The sequence below is a fragment of the Lynx rufus genome, unplaced genomic scaffold, assembly GCF_022079265.1.
Source record: "Lynx rufus isolate CCGP_SWC_20201006 ecotype Redwood Valley unplaced genomic scaffold, mLynRuf1.p SCAF_2, whole genome shotgun sequence".
Taxonomy (NCBI): Eukaryota; Metazoa; Chordata; class Mammalia; order Carnivora; family Felidae; genus Lynx; species Lynx rufus.
In genome coordinates, this window is record NW_025814834.1 from 179,352,047 (window position 1) to 179,371,701 (window position 19,655).

Below are 19,655 nucleotides of genomic sequence, written 5' to 3' on the forward strand. Positions count from 1 at the left end.
GCCGAAGTGAAATGAAACAAGGGAAGTCACGTGTACTGCATGCCTACTGCGTGCCGGGCCCTCCTCCTCCAGCAGCTCCACGAGGATCTTCCTAGCCCCCTTTAGCTGCGGGCGAGCAGTCAGGATTCAGAGCCAGGTCAAAGGAACACCTCTGTGTTCCGTGTGGCTGGGTTAGGTAGGCAAACCAGATGGAAAGATCTAGCCAATCCCTCTTTACATAGTGGGAAACTGGGGTTCAGAGAAGCCACCCAGTCAAGTGGTGACAGAACCAAGACTGCACCCTGTGTGCGTGCCTGCTCTCTCCCCGCGACCGAGGGAGGCCGCGAGTGCTACTCCGTGTCTACAGCCCTTCCCTCTGGCTCCCAGCTGGCTCCAGCCAATGAGGAGCCCAGCTTGGCATGCGGGCGGAGAGCAAGAGTCCCTGGGCAGGCCCCATTCTCACTCAAGGTCCCGGCTCCAGTCAGGTGGCCCTCTCCACACTGCAGGTCACAGCAGCGGCCCCCTGTCCTCCCTCTTCAGGCATGGGCTGGGGCTGGAGCTGCTCCCACTCTTAGGAAAGTCAGACCCCGCACTGTCCCTCATTTGCCTGCCACCGGCCCCCACCGTTGTACGGAGTCCTGTCCTTAAACCCTCCTCAACCGCCCCACTCAGAGGGCCGTCTGTTTCCTGCCAGGGCCTGACGGTTACCCCACTTTACAGATGCAGAGACTGAGGGACCGTGAAGGGAAGTAACGTGTCCGTGCCGCACAGCCAGCGGGTGGGAGAGCAGGGATTCACACCTGGGGATCGGGCTCCGGAGCACATGCTCTCACCCACCGCACTTCCTACCCTGGAGGACTCTGGGCACCTGGCTCCCACCTCTGGCTCCCAGAGCAGGCCAAGTCCAGGCCCGCAGTGGGGAGATTCTGATCTCATGTCACACAGCATTCCTAATGTCATCAGGGATGAGGACCCAGGACTCCCGACTCCCAGGCTCCCCTGGCCCCCTCGTCCCATCCTCCACTGGTTTTATGGAACTAATTAGGTCATGGCAAAATTCCTTTAACAGGGATGCTCAGGAATCAATACTGCATGTCATTGTAAGCACTTAATCCACTCCAGATAAGCAGAATTAAGCTGTACAATGAGGACATATTTCTATTAATAATGAAAGGGCTGAGCCGTGAGCGGGAGAACACACAGGGAGCCAGCAGTTGGATCCCATTTAGTTTCTGAGAGACAGAGAGAGGGAGAAAGGGGGACAAAGGCAAAGACAAACAAAAGAGAAAAAGACAGACAAGTGAGCTGGAGACAAAGGCTCGGCACACAGTAGGGATTCAGTAATAGCAGCTTTTATCGTGCCCCTGAGCTGTAAATGTGACTGTTCCCTTCCCCTGCTGGGGTCTCCTCTGAGCCTCCGCTCCTCCTCTTGGCGCCAGGAGGCCTTCCTCCCAGATGCCTGCAGGTCTCCATCCTGGTCGAGTGCGCACAGCAGCCGGTGGGCCCCTGGGGCAGGACCCGCCGAGAGACTGGATCCGAGCTCCCTTCCCAGCCATGCTTGCTTCGTCCCTTGTTTAGAAAGCACTGGAGCACCGAGGCCCCTCCTGAGCTCTGCCCGAGTGCCAGGGACTGCAGCCAGGAGTGCGGTGCCGTCACAGGGCGGGGTGATTACTGCCAACCCTCACACAGGGGGCGTTGGGTCAGGTGGCACTTCTTACCTGGAGAGGCCCCGGGGGATGGGCCAAGGCTTTGGGCCCTGCAGGGTCTGTAGGGCAGTGGAGCTAAGTCTGCCCGAGAGCCCCTAAAGGGGGACCCAGGGTACCGGCACGGTGCCCAGCCCTGCCAGGGGACCACACTGCTCTTCCAGCCCGGCCACTCCAGGCGGCCCCTGCAGCCCTGCCCTCCGTCCAGTCCAGGCTATTATTGGCCTGCCCCCCACCTGCCCTGTCCCCATCTCCATCAGAGGCCCTCTGTCTTCCATCTCCCCCTGTCCTGTCTTGCGTCCCCTGTCCCTCTGTCTTCTGTCCCCCTGTCCCTCTATCTTCTATTCCCTGTACCTCTGTCTTCCATTCCTCCCTGTTCCTCTCTGCTTCCCCCTCACTGCTACCCCTGGTCCCCTAGCAGCTCTCTGCCCCTCCAGCCCTCCCTCTGTCTCCCCATCTCTGCTGTGCCCTTTTGTCCCCCTCCCAGTTCTCTCCTTCCCCCCTTCCTCTGCCCCTCCAAGTTCACTCCCTGTGTCTCTTTTTCTTCTGTTTGTCTTTCCCTTTCCCTCTTTAAACTGCAGGTCTGTCTTCTGTGCCCCTATTCTCTTTGCCTTGTCCCCCTCCTCACTGACTCTTGCCTCATTGTCTGGGGCCTAAGGCAACATAGAGCCCTAGTGGTTACAAGGAGGGGAGGCCAAAAAGGGGAAGAGTGCTGGTGAGACAGGCCTTTGGGGCAGGGGTCTGTGGTCACTTGACCCCCTCCTCAGCCACCTGCCAGGGGTCTCTGGGGAGAGTGGGTCTCAAGACCTCCCCTTCTGCCCTTCATGACCAGGCCCAGGGTCCCTTGATGCTGGGCACAGGGATTCCCCATTCCTGGATCTGCCTGGACTCCCTCTGCCTCCACAGTCTCTGTTGCTGCTGGCCGTTGGGGTCCCCCATGACCCAGACCATCAGAACTAAGAAGCCCACCGAGGCCACCGGCACCGCCCCCTCTCCATGGATAGAGAAACCCAGGAGACATGGAGAATGGGACACCAAGCAAGGGGGGAGTTGGGGTTGCTATGCCCGCTTTATCCCTCAGGACGCCCTCCGCCTGCTGCTGTGAAGGGAGCGGGCAGAGGGAGCTCCCCCTGGACCATGGGCCCCGGGAGGTGGATCCTGCTCTGCCCTCCTCACCGCTGACTGCCCAGCCCCCGCAGCACATAGTAGGTGCTCCGTACTTGTTTGTTGAATACATCAGTGGAGTGTGAGAGCCGGGAGCAAGGGAACCAGGGCCCATCTGCACAGAACCTCGTGCAGATTAGGGCCACAACAATCATTTTTGAACTCCCCACCCCGTCCAACCCCTTATTTTCCAAGCGAGAAGACAAGCCCCGAGAGTGTGACACAACCAAAGTTACAGAGCAGGTCAGTGACCCACAGGGGACAACCCAAGCTCCCTGGTCCCCAGCCTACACTGTGTCCACCACCTCCTGTCAGCCGGCCTGAAAAATGACAGCATCCCGTGCTTTAAGGCTCCGAGAGAACCTACATGACATCATCATGACACTCCACAAGGTACGTGCGATTAAGCCCATTTTGCGGAGGAAAGAACTGAGGCCACCAAGAGAGTGAGGGCAGAACTGGAATTCCAGACCAGGTCTGTGGCACCAGCACCCGGCCCACCCTCCCCTGCTGACTGGGGTCCAGGGGAGCCGCCTGAGGAGTTTTGGCGCACTCCCTTCTCCACCGTCCGGGGGGAATCATTAGGCTTTTACAAGTCCTGATTTATATACTCGCCTGGGCCGTCAGCCCTGCCAGGGATTTATAGGTTTCTCGGTGATCGTGTCTCTGAAGGGAAACGCAATCGGAACGTGAACCAGGAAGGGAAGGCCCGCTCTCATCAGCCCTGCGGCTGTGGAGCCAAAACTCGATTTATTCCCAGGGGCCCCAGGCCTGTGGTGCAGCAGGCCGAGCAGAAGGCCTGTCAAGGGGCTGGTGAGGAATCAGGCCTCCAGGAAGCCACGTGCCAGGCTTTACCACCCAGGAGATGTGTCCCAGTCTCTGCAGGAGGGAGGGAGCTGCCTGAGCTCCCACAGGGCCAGGGAGCAGGGGACACGGTGGTGGATTTGGTCCAGTGGGTGGTTTTAGGGCAGAGCAAAGAACTGGGGCAACCAGGCTTCGGCATGATTTGGAAGAGAGTGCATGGAGGGGATGGAAACAGGCTTTGCCTCGAGTTGACAATGCTAAAGCTGGAGGACGGGCCCATTATACTATTTTCTGTGGCTCGTTGTATTATATCCTCTGTACTTTCAAGTATGTTTGAAATCTTCCAGAAAAAAAGCTGACCCAGCCCCAGTGTGGCCAGGCCGGGGTTTTCTTGCTTGTCTGGCAGCCTAGATGGGTACAGGAGGCAAGTTCAGGCTAGCGCCCTGGAGGACGGTCTGGGGCCCAAATTCACCTTTGCCATAGGACTGTCTTGTCACAGCAGGACCTATGTTGGAGGCCTTATGTCCCCAGGGCCCAGCACAGGGCCTGGAACGCAGTTGGTTCTTTGGGTTAATTTGCCAGTGACAAATGAAAGTCTGCGCAGAACAAGGGCCAGGACAGGGAGAAGTCTGCTCACCTCACACCTGAAGGTGGCTGCAGAGTACGGGAGACTCGGGGGCGGGGTGGGGGTGGGGGACCTTGAACACAACCCCAGAGCTCAGCAGAATGCCCTGAAGAGAGGGTGCTGACAGTACTGGGAGACCCCCAAGCAGGCTGGGACCCCAGAGAGTGGGGCTGAGGGGCAAATCTCAGATTTCTGAAAGGCAAAGCCCTCTAAAGTAGAATGGACTACTTTGGGATGAAGCGAGCTCCCCATCCCTGGGGGTGTGCAAGCAAGAGTGGGCAGGATGCTATGAAGCAGTCCTGTCCCCGGGTCAAGGGCTGGGCTGCACAACCTCCAAAGGCTTCTCAGGCCCAAGCTGAGACAGCAGCTGTCTCATGCCCACACAGGCAGCCGTGGGGCCCGCCATGCCGGCATCGTTCCTGAGACTGGACATAGGGCAGAGCGTGTCCAGGTGATTAATTGCGCATTTGCAGGGAAAGCAGGTGGCCAAGGCTTGGGTTACTGCCTAAATATTTTCTCAGAGGTTCAGGGCTGGCAGACCTCACACCCAGGCAGCTCAGGACAGCAGGAAGGGGCAGCCATGATGGGAGCCTCTGTTCTCATGTTTCCCCAACAAGGAGCCCATGCGTTAGGAAACTAAACCTTGTCTGGAGACTGCAGGGGAAGAGCGGTGTTGATGTAGGGCTGCAGGCTGGAGCATGTGAGCTTCTGTCGGTCTTTGGAGTCTGGAAGGCGGCCAGCCCACAGGTGGGACAGCATCTCACCGGCATTTCTCCTCACAGATGGGGAAACCGAGGCCCAAGAGGTCAGACTGGCCCCAAAGGGTGGGGGCAGCGAGGGACGGTGGTTATTTACAAGAGAAGAAATTAAGTCGCAGAGAAGGAAAGGCTGTGCCCCAGACAACTTAGCTTACCCATCTGCAGGATGAGTAGCTAAAGCAGAACCATCTTCTTACTGCCGGTGACTACACATTAGAATCATCTGGGAGTTTCCACACCTCCACACGCAGATCCTGCCTCTGAGCAATGGAATCCGCTCTCTGAGGGAGGGCAGGACTCCCCGGCAGGTGCCCAGGGAGGGCTGGGAGCATTGACTGGTTCAAAGGCTCCACCTGCTACGGGCCAGGCACTGTCAGTGCTCTACCCGTGCTAATCATTTAACCCTCACACAGCCCTGCAGGGAGGGTCTTGTTACCATCCCCATTTTACAGATGAGAAAACTGACGGCCAGAGAGGTGGCCAGCCTCACACACTGCCCAGCCAGGCTTTGGACTCCTGTCCTCCCGACTGCAAAACCCTGCCCTTGGCCAACCTCTGAGCCCCAGCACTTTGCTGTCCCTAGACTCCCGACAGTGCACTGGGATGCCAAGTGGTGACAAGTTCCCAGAATCGGGCGACAAGTTCCCAGTTACGACCTGGGGGATCAAGAGCTCTAGTGGAACGGGAGCCACGGCCTTGTGGGCCGTGCAGGGCTGTGCCCAGGCGAGCTGGTGTTTTCACCCAAGTTTGGCACTTCGCCCTCACCTGGGGTTTCCTCCGTGTCGGTCATGCCACCGCCAGACAGTGAGCACCTTGAGGACATACCTGGAGGGGGAGTGGAGTCTGATCACCCAGAAAAGAAGGGCAGGGGGGGGATCAGGTCTTCTGCTAGGAAGCAAAGGGGGTGAAGTCACTAAGTCCTGCACCAGGTGTCTGCCAGGCCAAGCAAGACGCTGGGTGTTGTGCAGCCATCTCCATGGAGATCGGCTTTACTAGGTGGTTCCCTGCCCCAGAGAGTTCTGGAATGTGACAGGCAGACGCCTCTCGATTTTTATTGATGGAGAAACTGAGGCTCAGGAAGCTTGTAGCTCTCAAAAGATGGTGAGGCCCAGAGTGCTGCCAGCAGGGATTCCGATGTCTCCAGAATTGCTCAGAATTGTAGACAGGTCCCCTCGCTGAGTGTGTGGTTCTGCTCTGTAAGATGAGACAATGGCCCTCCCTCAGGAGGCAGATTAAATGGGACAGTACTGTCACATAGTAGGTGCACGAGAAATATAACCATGTTGCTTCCATTTTAGGACTGCCCATTAAGACAAACGCCCCAAGTATTTTCCCCATAATTCTAAACCAAGCTTCATGTTGCAAGTAGGGAAACTGAGGCCCAGGAAGATGGTCTGCTTGGCTGGGGACATGTGGCGATTTGGCAATGGATCTGATCTCAGGATTCCCAGGGCAGTGCTCACAACATCCCATGCTATCTTGGGCAAAGGCCTCGAGGGTCAGAACACCCCAGCCTGTCTAGTCAGGTCCTGCAACCTTGATTCAAATCCTGACTCTGCAGCCTTACGCAAGTCACATGTTCTCTCTGGGCCTCCGTGCCCTCACCTGAGAAATGGAAAACCATGGTCACACACAGGGCTGTACTGAGGACGAGATAAGAAACCAGATGTGGCAGCATCTGGTGACCATGAAGAACCACAGGATTGGGGGAAGGGAGGTGGCCTTCATTTATCAATTCAGCAAGTGAGTAATTCATTCTCCCTCACTTTGTTCTAAAGAAGAATTTGAGGCTCCTTCAAGAATTCATCTACCTGTCCAACCAGGTAGGCTTCTCTAAACATTTTTCAGGGCCCAGCACCCAGAAGTGCCCCCAACACGACCTGCCTTCTCGTAGCTTGCGAATGTCTGCCTTCTCTCTCAATTTCTCTCTGTGCATTTAATGTGCTCTTGAAATAGACTTTCCTCCATGGAGCCCTCTTGATGGCCATTTGGACATATGCCCAGAAATGGGCACTGCTTTTAGCATCTCCCTGCATAGGCTGATAATTGGGGAGGGAAAAACCATGCCATTGCAGGAACAGATAGAATGTGACCCTGCCCACTGACAGGCCAGGGCTGTCTAAAAGCAAAGCCGTCGCTCCAAGGTCAAGACGTCTTCTACAGTCCGTGCCACCTACTCCCTCCCATTGGCCAAGAAAGTGCCTGCTTCGGTCTCGATAACTTCTAAGACTTGCTCGTTAGAACCGTTTATTAAGTACCTCTGTGTTCCAGCCACCTACCTATGTTAACTCATTCTCTCTTCAAACAACCTAGAGAGAAAGAAAGAGGAAATCCAGGCTCAGAGCGCCAGACAGACAGGCCCACTGGACCGTGAGACCCCTCTTCTTTTTACCAGGACAAGCTGCCTCTCTGAATCCTACTTCCTCCAAACTGACCTTCATTATTTCGTCCAGTTCTGCAGCTACGACCACCAGAGTATAGTCAGTGCTCAGCAATCCACTTGGATGGTGTGCAAGGTCTCAGGATGAGCTCATAGAGTCACAGGCTCGGGACCAGGAGAGGCAGGGAGGAGTGGGGTCTGCCCAGGCCACTCAGCAAGTGGAAGAGGGGTAGAGGCTGGATTCACAGGTCTCCAGACGCCTAGCCGGGGCCCCAGGACTCCCACGGCCCCACCCAGCTGGTCAGCCTTTCCCTAACTTTTTTTTGAGGTATCTTATCTCCCAATGACAGGGAGTTGCTCTAGGTCAAGTTACCCAAGTCTCCCATCCACACAACACAGCACTCAGTATGTCACACGGCGTAGATGCCAACAGGTTGGCTGGAGACTCCCACACAGCTGTCGTCCCCTGTCCGCCCACCCCCGCCCTGGGAGATGGCCCCAACTCCCGAGTCTCCAGTCTCTAAGGTCCGTCTGTCAGCAAGGCCTAGAGTTGCACCCAGGCCATCTCAGAAAGGCCAATCCCCATTTTACAGAAAGGGTAGGTGGGAAAGTTGCCCCTGAGTGTAGAGCCCAGGTCGGGACACTTCTGTCACAGATCCTTTTCCTGAAGAGATCCAGCCCGGAGAGACTTTAGACTCAGCTGTTTCTCATTTCCCTCTTGCGTCCCTTGGCTCGTGCCGATCAATTCATCAAACTGTCTCCACGTCTTTTCTGAGCTGGGCACAGGAAAGTGGGATTCGTCAGTCTGGTCCCAGCCCTGGGCGGCCTCACAGTCCTGGGGAGAAGACAGGCTCATAAACAGCCCATTAGAGTCCTTGTCCCCGTGTGCGAACCAAGTGCTGTGCTCACACACTCCCACTGATAAGGTGCTTACTACCAATGAGGGGGTCTCTTTCATCTTTGATCAGCTCCAACTGTGAGGAAATCCTTCCTTCAACATTTTGGGTACATTATACAGTGAAATAAGGCAGTATATGTGGTGTAAAAACAATTTCCTAAAAATATATACGCACCCAGAAGAAAGTTTAGACAAATGTACTTCCAAAGGTTAAGAGTGGTTTATCTTTGGAAGATGGGGTTGATGGTGACATTTATTGCTTCTTCATGCTTATTCTTATTTTCCAAATTTACTCCAGCTTTTTTTTTCAGCCTTCATTTCCTAAGCTATAAAATAAGGACAAAAATGTCTACCTTCCTGGCAGTTATATAAATGGGATGAGACATCTGAGAGTGCTAGAGATAGAGTAAGCATTTAAAAATAACACAGGAATAATACTAGTTACAGAATGCTAGAGTCCAAAAAAGGCTGAAGAAAATCTTAGCGACTCTAGGTCCCAATCCTCTCATTTTAAAGGAGAAGACACTGAGGCTTGGAACTATTGCTCGAGGGAGAAGGAAAAGGGGAGAGTGACCCTTTGACAGAGGCTGAGATAGGCTTCTTATTTTCCTTGCCTGGAACCCAGCAGGAGCCCGTGGAAGAAGTTGCTGTTCTAACATCTTTTTTGCATCTGTCCAAAATCAATCTTAAAACAAAATTGAAAAATTGTTATTAGAGACAAAGGGGTACATGTGATAAAAGAGTCAATCCATCAAGAAGATAGAACAATTATAAACATATATGCTCTGAACAGCAAAGCCCAAAATACATGAAGCAAAACCTGACAGAATTAAAAAGAGAAATAAATTCAACAATAAGGGGAGACTTGACTACCTCACTTTCAATAATGGATAGAATTAGGCAGAAGATCAGCAAGGAAATAGAAGAATTGAAGAATACTATAAACCAGTAGACCTAACTGACTTCTACTGGATATTAGAGGTTCTAGCAAGGGCTATCGGGTGAAAAAATAAAAGGCATCCAGTTTAGAAAGGAAGTAAAACGACTTCTGTTTGCAGATGACATGATTTTGTATATGGAAAATCCTAGGGAATCCACCATTAGAGCTAATAAATGAGTACAGCAAAGTTGCAGGATACAAGATGAATGCACAGAAGTTCATTGAATTTCTATGCATTTGCAATAAATAATCCAAAGATGAAATTAAGAAAAAAATGTCCAATAGCATTAAAAAGAGCGAACTGCTTAGTAGCAAATTTAACAAAAGGACAAAATTTGTATTCTGAAAACTACAAAACATTGTAGAAAGAAATGAAAGGAGACCTGAATAGATGGAAAGACAACCCATCATCATGGATCAAAAGACTTGATATTGTTAAGCGCAAGACTCCACAAGTTGATCTACAGATTCAACACAGTCCCCTTCAAAATCCCACCTGGGTTCTTTGCAGAAATTGACAATCTGATTATAACACTCATGTTATCGTCCAGGAATCCAAAACAGCCAAAATACTCTCAAAAAATAAGAACAAATTTGGAGGACTCACGTGTCCCAATTTCACAATTTACTACAAAGCTATATAGTAATTGAGGCAATGTGGTACTGACAGACATACAGATCAATGGAATTAACTTGAGGGTTCAGAAACAGAGTTTCACATTTATGGTTAATTGATTTTGGGCAAGGATGCCAAGACAAATGAGGGAAGGGATAGTCCTTTCAATAAATGGTGCTGGGACAAATGGATATCCGCATGCAAAAGAATGAAGTTGGACCCCTATCTTACATCATATACAAAAATTAACTTCAAATGAACCAAACATCTAAATGAAAGAATTAGAACTATTGAACTCTAAGAAAAAATATGTAGAAGCAAATCTTCATGAGCTTGTATCAGGCAATATATTTTTTAAATATGGCAGTAAGAGCATAGCAACATAACACAACAAAGATAAATTACACTAAAGTTAAAAAATTTGTGCTTCAGGGGTGCCTGGGTAACTCAGTCAGTTGAAGGTCCAACTTCAGCTCAGGTCATGATCTCACAGTTCATGGGTTAGAACCCCACGTAGGGCTTTGCACTGACAGCTCAGAGCTTTCTTTGTATTCTCTGTCTCCCTCTCTCTCTGCCTCTCCCCTTCTCTCTCTCTCTCTCTCTCTCCAAAAATAAATAAACATTAAAAAAATTTTTTTTAACTGTGCTTCAAAGGATACAATTAAGTGGTGTCTGGGTGGCTCAGTAGGTTATGTGTTCGACTCTTGATTTGGGCTCAAGTCATGATCTCATTTGAGATCGAGCCCCGCATCAGGCTCTGTGCTGGGTGTGAAGTGAAGCCTGCCTAAGTGCTTTCTCTCTCTCCTTCTGCCCCTCCCCTGCTCACGCACACTCTCTCTCAAAACAAAAACAAGAACAAAGGACGCAATTAAGAAAATGAAAAGACAATTCGTACAGTGGGAGAAAATACTTGCAATTTGTATATCCGGTAAGGGTAAGGGACTTGTATCTAGAGTCTATAAAGAACTTTTACAGCTCAGTAAGAAACAGACAACCCAGTCAAAAAATGGGCAAAAGATCTGAAGCAACATTGCTCCAAAGAAGATTTACAAATGGAAACACACACACACACACACACACACACGCACACACGCGAAAAGGTGCTCCACATCATTAGCCACCAGGGAAATGCAAATCAAAACCACAATGGGATACCACTTTACACTCACCAGGATGGCTCTGAAAAACAGTTTGGCAGCTCCTGAAAAAGTGAAACCTAGACTTAACATATCACCTAATCATTCCACTCTCAGGTGGAATAAAAACCCAAGGGAGGGGCGCCTGGGTGGCGCAGTCGGTTAAGCGTCCGACTTCAGCCAGGTCACGATCTCGCGGTCCGTGAGTTCGAGCCCCGCGTCAGGCTCTGGGCGGATGGCTCGGAGCCTGGAGCCTGTTTCCGATTCTGTGTCTCCCTCTCTCTCTGCCCCTCCCCCGTTCATGCTCTGTCTCTCTCTGTCCCAAAAATAAATAAAAACGTTGAAAAAAAATTAAAAAAAAAAAACCCAAGGGAAACTAAAACCCAAGCCCACAAATGTACAAAATGGACAAAATCTCGTACGTGAGCGTTCACAGCAACATGACTCACGATGGCCGAAAAGTGGAAATGACTCAAATGCGCATCGTAAACATAAAATGTGGTATATCCATACAATGGAATATTATTCTGCAGTGGATAGAAATGGAGCATTAATATTGCCACCGTATGGGCAACCTTCGAAAACACGACGCGAAGTGAAATGAAGCCAGTCACAAAAGATCACGTGTTGTGTGATTCCATTTATACAGTGTCCCAACTAGGCAACTATATAGCGGTAGAAAATAGATGCATGTTTGTCCCGGAATGTAAGCTTGAGAGGGAATGGGGAGTCATCACTAATGAGTATGGGGTTTCTTGTGGGGGTGATAAAAATGTTCTAAAATTGATTGTACTGACGGTTGCACACCCCTGAATGTGCTAAAAGTCAGTGAGGTAGGGCCCTGGGTGGCTCAGTCGGTTAAGTATCTGACTTCGGCTCACATCATAATCGCACAGCTCCTGAGTTCAAACCCTGCCTTGGGCTCCACACTGCCAGTGCAGAGCCTGCTTGGGATTCTCCCTCTCTGCCTCTCTCTCTCTCCCTACCCCCCTCGTGCTTTCTCTCTCTCTCTCTCTCAAAATAAATAAATACATTTTAAAAAATAAAATAAAAATCAGTGAGTTTTACACTTCAAACGTTTATTTATTTTAGAGAGTGCAAGTGGAGGAGGGGCAAAGAGAGAGGGGGACAGAGGATCTGAAGCAGGCTCCACACTGTCAGCAGTGAGCCCAACGTGGGGCTCGAACTCACGAATTGCGAGATCGTGACCTGAGCCCCTCAGACACTCAACCACCTGAGCCCCCCAGGCCCCCCAGTGAGCCATACACTATAAATGCATGAATTGTATGATATGTAAATTTTTATCTCAATAAAGCCATTATTTTTTTAAAAAGAGAGCATCTGTGTGCTGAATTTCTTACAAACCTCTTAATGGTGACAAAGTCCATGCGGTCTAATAAGTGACTGTCTTGGCAGCAGCAAATGACTAATTATGACTTTTCCCACTGGCACTGTGTTTCTCATCAGTATGTAACCCTTCCCTTGCTTGGTCAGCTGTCTCACCTCAGAGACAGAAAACTAACAGGTCCGGCACAAATTATTTAAAGAAAAACAACTCTTGGGGCGCCTGGGTGGCTCAGTCAAGTGGCTGACTTTGGCTCAGGTCATGATCTCACAAGTATGTGGGTTCGAGCCCCGCGTCAGGCTCTGTGCTGACAGCTCGGAGCCTGGAGCCTGCTTCACATTCTGTGTCTCCCTCTCTCTTGCGCCTCCCCTGCTCACACTCTGCTCTCTCTCAATAATTAATTAATTAATTAATTAATTTAAAAAATCTCTCCTATAGTGCAAAAAAGAAAAAAGAGGAATCACTAGGAAGGGTATACAAACCTTTTATACAAATCAAAATTATTATTATTATTATTATTAAATGTTTATTTATTTATTTTGAGAGAGAGAGCAAGCAGGAGAGGGGCAGAGAGAGAGAAGGAGAGAGAATCCCAAGCTGGGATTCAACCTCATGACCGTGAGATCATGACCTGAAGAGAAATCAAGAAATCGAGAGTCAGACGCCTAATTGACTGAGCCACCCAGGTGCCCCACAAATGAAAATTGTTAAAGGAAAAGGTTTTATTTCTAGAGAAACCACAAAGAAAGGCTGTGGAGAGGTGCTCCTATAGACACAAAGGATCATGGGAGGTGTGTTGAGGGCTTTCACCCCTGCCTTAGGAGGTAATTTTTATTCTTACAAGCAAGCTATCCCCCAATGTCTTTTGTTCCTTTTCCAGGGGAACCACCTGTGCAAAGGTGTGGAAGTGAGAGAGAGAATGTGGGGTGAGCAGAGTACTGGACATGGTTCAGTCCAGTGCAGTGGGGAGGGGTGGGAGGGTGGGTAGGAGGCTGGAGAGGTCGGCAAACCAGGACCCTATCCAGGGCTCTGACTCTGGCTGAGGAATTTGAATGGCCTCACTGGGTGACCTTGGGCAAGTCCCTCTCTGGGCCCAGCTTCACATGTATGATTTCCCTCCTAGGGGTTAGTAAGAATCCCATGAGACAATAAATGGTCACATACTTCATAGTGCTCTTGGGATGGAGCAAGCTCTGGACAAACATTGGCTGTTATAATGACAATGACGTTTCTTTGGCACCTCTGATTGCCTGACACGAGCAAAGTCTAACTGAAATAATGGGGAGAAACTAGACATAAGTGTTGATCTCATCTCCTTCTAAAACGCCGTGAAGGTGACGGCACAGAAATCAAAAAGACCATGAGAATGGGAGAGTTGCCAGTGGAAGATGCGGCTGGTGGTGAGCGGAGCCCGAACCAGTGGGCCAGAAGCAGCTCCATGTCTGTGGGGGGAGCATTGCCAGACATGAGCAGGGCTGCCCACAGAGCCCCAGAATGGCTCAGGACTCACAGGCACCAGATATTGAGGAAGGGGGAAGGGGCAGGATTAAAAAGAAGGGGGCTGATGGCAAGTCAGTGTAGGAGCACTTAGACTCCCTGGTACCTCGTTTCCCAACCCGCACAGCCACTCCCAGGAGACTGGCAGATGAAGGTCATTCTCCAGAGACCAAACCAGAGGGGATCCTGGCCCAGAAACACCCAAGCAGCCGCAGAAGACAGGAGGATGGAGAATCTTCTCTGGAGTAACTGGCCTCTGGAAATGGGCATTTGGAGCCCTCCTGAAAAAGCTGACTCACCACCAGTTCACCCCAGTGAAGCCCACAGCCAACAAGCCGTGCTCCTCCCCCACTGAAATCAGGTGCAGTTTCCTATCGGATTTTCAGTGCCTGCAAGAACACATGGGGGGAAACCCTGGAGGAAACAGAGTCAAGCAGGCAGAAGAGAAAAAACAAATAAACAAGATAACTGAAATCAAATCTTTGATATACATTTTGAAAGGTAACATGAAGGAAATTGCTCAGAGAGTATGTAAAAACACATAGAAATCAAGAATAGGAAAAAATAAATAAATAAGAAGGATTGAGGGTCAACCCAAAGAGTCAATATCTGACTAATAAAGGTCCCAGAAAGAGAGAAATGAGAAAATGAAGAAAGTAATCAAAGAAACATAAGAAAAATTTCCAGAACAGAAGCATGTGAGTGGCAGCTTAAGGGGTTCACTGCATGCCCAGTACAATGGATGAAAAAGCCCCTCACCAAGGCACATCATTTGAAAACTTCAGAAAACCAAAGATAAAGGACATAACCCTAAAAAGAGTAGATGGAGAAGAAACAGAAAGCCCCATACAAAGATAAGGAATCAGAATGTCATGGAATTTCTCAGAGCAACACTGGAAGATAGACAAGTGGAAAGCAAAAGTCTAAAACATTCTGAATGAAGACAATTTTCAACCTAGAATTCTACACCCAGATAAACTATTAACCAAGGGTAAGTGTAGAACAAAGATATTTTCAGACATGCCAGGACTATTTTTCAAAAAGTTACTGGAGAATGAGCTCCACTAAACTGAGAAAATAAAACAAGGACAAGAAGACATGGGATCTTACCAAGAGGGGGTCCAGTCCAAGTGACTGTCAAGGAGAAGGCCAAGCAGACAGTAGTGCAGCAGGGCTGCGGGGGGAGTCAAGGGCTGAATTGGGGCTCTGACATGTGATCAGGAGAGGGAGTGTGTGTGGCTATCAGAAGGGTTAGGGAGGGGCGCCTGGGTGGCGCAGTCGGTTAAGCGTCCGACTTCAGCCAGGTCACGATCTCGCGGTCCGTGAGTTCGAGCCCCGCGTCGGGCTCTGGGCTGATGGCTCGGAGCCTGGAGCCTGTTTCCGATTCTGTGTCTCCCTCTCTCTCTGCCCCTCGCCCGTTCATGCTCTGTCTCTCTCTGTCCCAAAAAATAAATAAACGTTGAAAAAAAAAATTAAAAAAAAAAAAAAAAAAAGAAGGGTTAGGGAAAGGGGTACCTGGCTGGCTCAGTCGGAAGAGCCATGTGACTCTTGGTCTCAGTGTTGCGATTCAAGCCCCACTATTGGGTGTAGAGATTATTTAGATACATAAAACTTTTTTTAAAAGGAGGGTTTGGTTTGGGAAGAATTAGCACTAGTAACATAGAAAACCAGGGGTGCCTGGGTGGCTCAGTCGGTTAAGCGTCCAACTTCGGCTCAGGTCACGATCTCACAGTCCGTGAGTTCGAGCCCCACGTCCGGCTCTGGGCTGATGACTCAGAGCCTGGAGCCTGCTTCCGATTCTGTGTCTCCCTCTCTCTCTGCCCCTGCCCTGTTCATGCTCTGCCTCTCTCTGTCTCAAAAATAAATAAACGTTAAAAAAAAATTAAAAAAAAAAAAGAAAACGAGACAAATGAGAAAACAAGGCAGTTATTCCAGAAAAGGGTAAAAGTAGGAGAAAAAGAAAGCAATCAGAGTGCAGCACTTGGAGGAGCTGAGTACAGTTACACGGTCATGATTACATAAATCCAGAATATCTATTTAATGAAAATGTATGTGCCCCAACTACTGGGAGCCCGGGGACAAGGGAAGTGGTGGGAGCACCAGAAGAAAGATCATCACTGCCCTCCCCAGGAAGGCAATAGAAATACCTCAAAGTGAGGAGTCAAGAACAAGCAGTTAACATTGCTTGCATTGGTACGTGTGTAATATGTATTGAAGTTATCAAAGTAAGAAAAAATGGCATCAGGATTTGAATGGAGCTGCCTCTGGAAAGTGGTGGTACTGGGCTCGGGGCTGGGCGAGCAGGATAATGTGGGGACTGGTGATTTTTGTTTGCAGCCCATACATGGTATGCTATTTGGTTCTTTGAAACAATGTGTTCGTATTACTTTGAGAAAAATAAAAGTGAATGAGCAGGAGGTATAATTAATCCCTGTTGGGAGGAGAAGACAATGAAGCTTAGAAGACACTGATTCTTGGGTAAGGAACTAGCATGGCCAAGTTAGGGCAGGAGCCAGGGCCTCCTCTTCCAGGCAGCCCTCGGGTGCCCATGACTGCAAGTGATGGTCACAGGAAAGATGAAAACTGGAACGTTACCGCACTGAATCTGGAAGCGAGTCTGCTTGACCCTCCAATGCTGGAAGGATGGTTTGAAAAAAGTTCAATCCACTTATGTTATGGCTAGTGAAGTCAGTTGAGTTCAGAAGAAACGTAGGACCATAATTTACATTTATTTGATCCATAAGCTTTACTTTCAAAGAAGGGGAACTATGGGACCAGGGGAAATTCTTCTCAATGACCGTGAATTCCCAGGCCACAGAGCAGAGGAGACCATTTCCATAATATTCCACCTTATTCTATACACGTTTCCAAGCAGCCTTTGATGCTGAAGTTTAGGAAAGCAGCACAGAGCCTCCCGCTCTAAAACAAATCAGCTGCTCCCCACCCTCCCTCCCCACTTCCCCCTCCACCCCCACCTCACTGCCTACTTGGCAGCCCCAGCTCCCACCCACCCCCAACTCCACTGCCCCCTCCCAGCCTGCATTCCAATGGGGACAGCTCAGCACTAGGGGGCAGAGTTTGGGGGGTGCCAAGGGTGGGCTCACACAGTTAGCAATGGGAGCCCCCAGGGTGGCGGGAGACTTCCGAGGGAAAAGATAATTGCAGACCAGTGTGAGAGACATCCAAGCTCCCCTACCCCCAGCTGAAAGTTCAGAGGCCTTCGTGAGGCCTCGGGTCCTCCATATCAGAGGTCCTCCTTGGCCCTCTTCCCATCACACTCTCCCCTCCCGTTCTTTCAGTTCTGCCTCTTGCTTCCAGGCACTTGTTCGTGCTGTTCCTCTGTCTGCAACATTCTTCCCTGGACTTGCCAGGTCACGGCATCAGTCACATTGCCCTGCATTGTCTGTAGTAGGCGGGCGGCTCCCTCCTAGGCTGTGCGGGCAGCGGTTTCTCTCTGAGTGCGCTGGCACGGGGGTGGTCTCACCAGGAGCCGGGTCAGTGGGGGAGTGTCAGTTAATGCTTGTTGAATGAAAAAAGAAAGGAACTGAAGTGTGACTGCTGAGCTTGGAGGTGCGTCCGGCCTGGTGCCCGTGGACAAGCTACGTCCACCTACGCAGTGGTTTCTCATTCGGTGGCCTTCAGTCCTCTGGTTCACAGTCACTTGGGGCAAGTGCTACAAATGCGGATTCCTGGCCCCTCTGAGGCTCTCTAAGGTTGGCGGTCATGTTCCATGTTCCAGGGCTATGTCTGGGCTCAGTGCCCTTCCTTGGGGCAGCCTTCTCCTGGTGTGATGAGTATCTTTGTGGCGCCTAACCCTGGTCCTAGGGGATTCCTGCCTCCTGGGCACTCCGAGCAAGCAGGGAAGAAACAGAGCCCACCCTGGGCCCAAGGCCCAGAGTGCAAAGCTGTGGGCATTTTCAGGCAGGTGAGCTTGAAAGCATTCAAGCTTCAGTTCCTTGCGCCTCAGTTTCCACACCAGCAGAGTCAGGACTCCTGCCCTGATTTCCCAGAGGGTTGCGAGGGTTGGGCCAGTGTGGAAACATTTTCAGCAAACCCCAGAGCCCTACAGAGCCTGAAGACACCCTCATGACCAAGAACACACGAATGGAGGCCTCCACAAGCAGTGGGTGGGTGGGGCCAAGCACAAGATCACTGCAGAGTGTAGGGCGGCGAGGCACGGGCAGTTCCGGGCCCTCTCCTTCCCTCACCCACCCAAGTGAGTAAGATACTACCCTAGACCCAGGGGAAAAAGGCGCAGAGAGCACTCAGTAGGACTGGCACGAAGCCTCTGGCAGAGCTGGGAATGGAGCTGGGCCCCCTGCCTCCTCTCAAGGACAGGAGAAACCCTACACCATGACAAAGTTAAGAATTCTCATTGCAGCTAACAGCCCCTTCGAAATATATAATAAAGACCATAAGCACTCTCGCTAGAAGTAGCTGGTTGGCTTGGGTCATGGCGCCCCCTAGTGGCTGTTCCTTCAGCTTTTCCCACAGGCACTTTCCCCACTGGAAGTGCTGGTGGCAAGAGACTGGGGGGGCCCAGACAGGCTGCGGGGTGCTGTTCCTGGTGGAGAAAGGGGCCAGAGGACTGGACCTCCTTGCACTCACGCGGAAACCTTGGACAAGCTCTTGGACACAACCAAACCAATTCATCAGAAGGGACTTTGGAGATTACTAATCTCCCCCCAACTCAGGACTCCCAAGAACACAGGGCTGCCTAGAGATGCCAGGCAGGTGTGACATGTGCCCGGGGAGTAGATGCAAAGGTGCTGGGGAGGGTGCAACATCCTGCACTGGCTGGTCCTGGAGAGGGGGCTTCCAGAGCCAGGGAAACCAGATGAGAAGCCAGAGCCACCCTCACCAACCCCCTACCCCTGCCCCAGGGGCCTCAGAGTCCTCTGGTCAGCCACTCCCCTCTCCTCCCCTCCCCCCACTGCCTCCACCATCCTCCCTCCCCACAGCCTGACTGCCAGCTGCTCCTCCTGCCCCAGACCCCCAACACCGCCAGGATGGACACGAAGGCTGAGGGCCAGCTGGGATTCACATCCCAGCCCCAGGGCTGCCCCAGTCTTGGGGCCCGGGGCCCCTCCCCCCAGGTCCACACCCCTCCACCCATTCAAGGCTCACACCGCAGAGACCTCCACGGGCCAACCCTGTCTAGGTGCCGGCGACAGCCTCTACTGGAGGTCACAGCAAGCCTTCTTCCATCTTCCTTCTCTGTCTCCCAGACCCCCGGCCACAGGCCTCTCCTCCTGCTCCCCCAGACCCACCATCTGATGGCCCTCTTGTGACAACTGGCCACAAAACCTGGTCCTCCCCTTCCTCCACACCCTACCTCCCACCCCCTCCATCTGCAACCTTTCTTCCACCCTTTTCTGATCGGCACTTAGAGTTCTCAGCTCATCTTCACACACACACAGACCCCCTGCCCTCACCAGCTACTTGCTATCTCTGTCCTCCCTTCAGAGCCCAGTTTTTAAAAGACAAGTGTTCACTCACTAACCCTTCCTGCCTTACATTCACTCCATCACCTTTTTTTTTTTTGAGAGAGAGAGAGAGAGAGAGAGAGAGAGAGAATCCCAAGCAGGCTCCACACTGTCTGCATAGAGCCTGATGTAGGGCTCAAACTCACAAACTACAAGATCATGACCTGGATGGCAATCAAAAGCTAAACAGATGCTTAACCGGCTGGGCCACCCAGGCGCCCCACTCCATCACCTCCTGTTCCTGAGCCCAGTAGACACTTTTGATCCAATTCACCCAATGAGCTAGCCAGGCTCACACCTCACCAAGCCCTGCTCTCTTGGGTC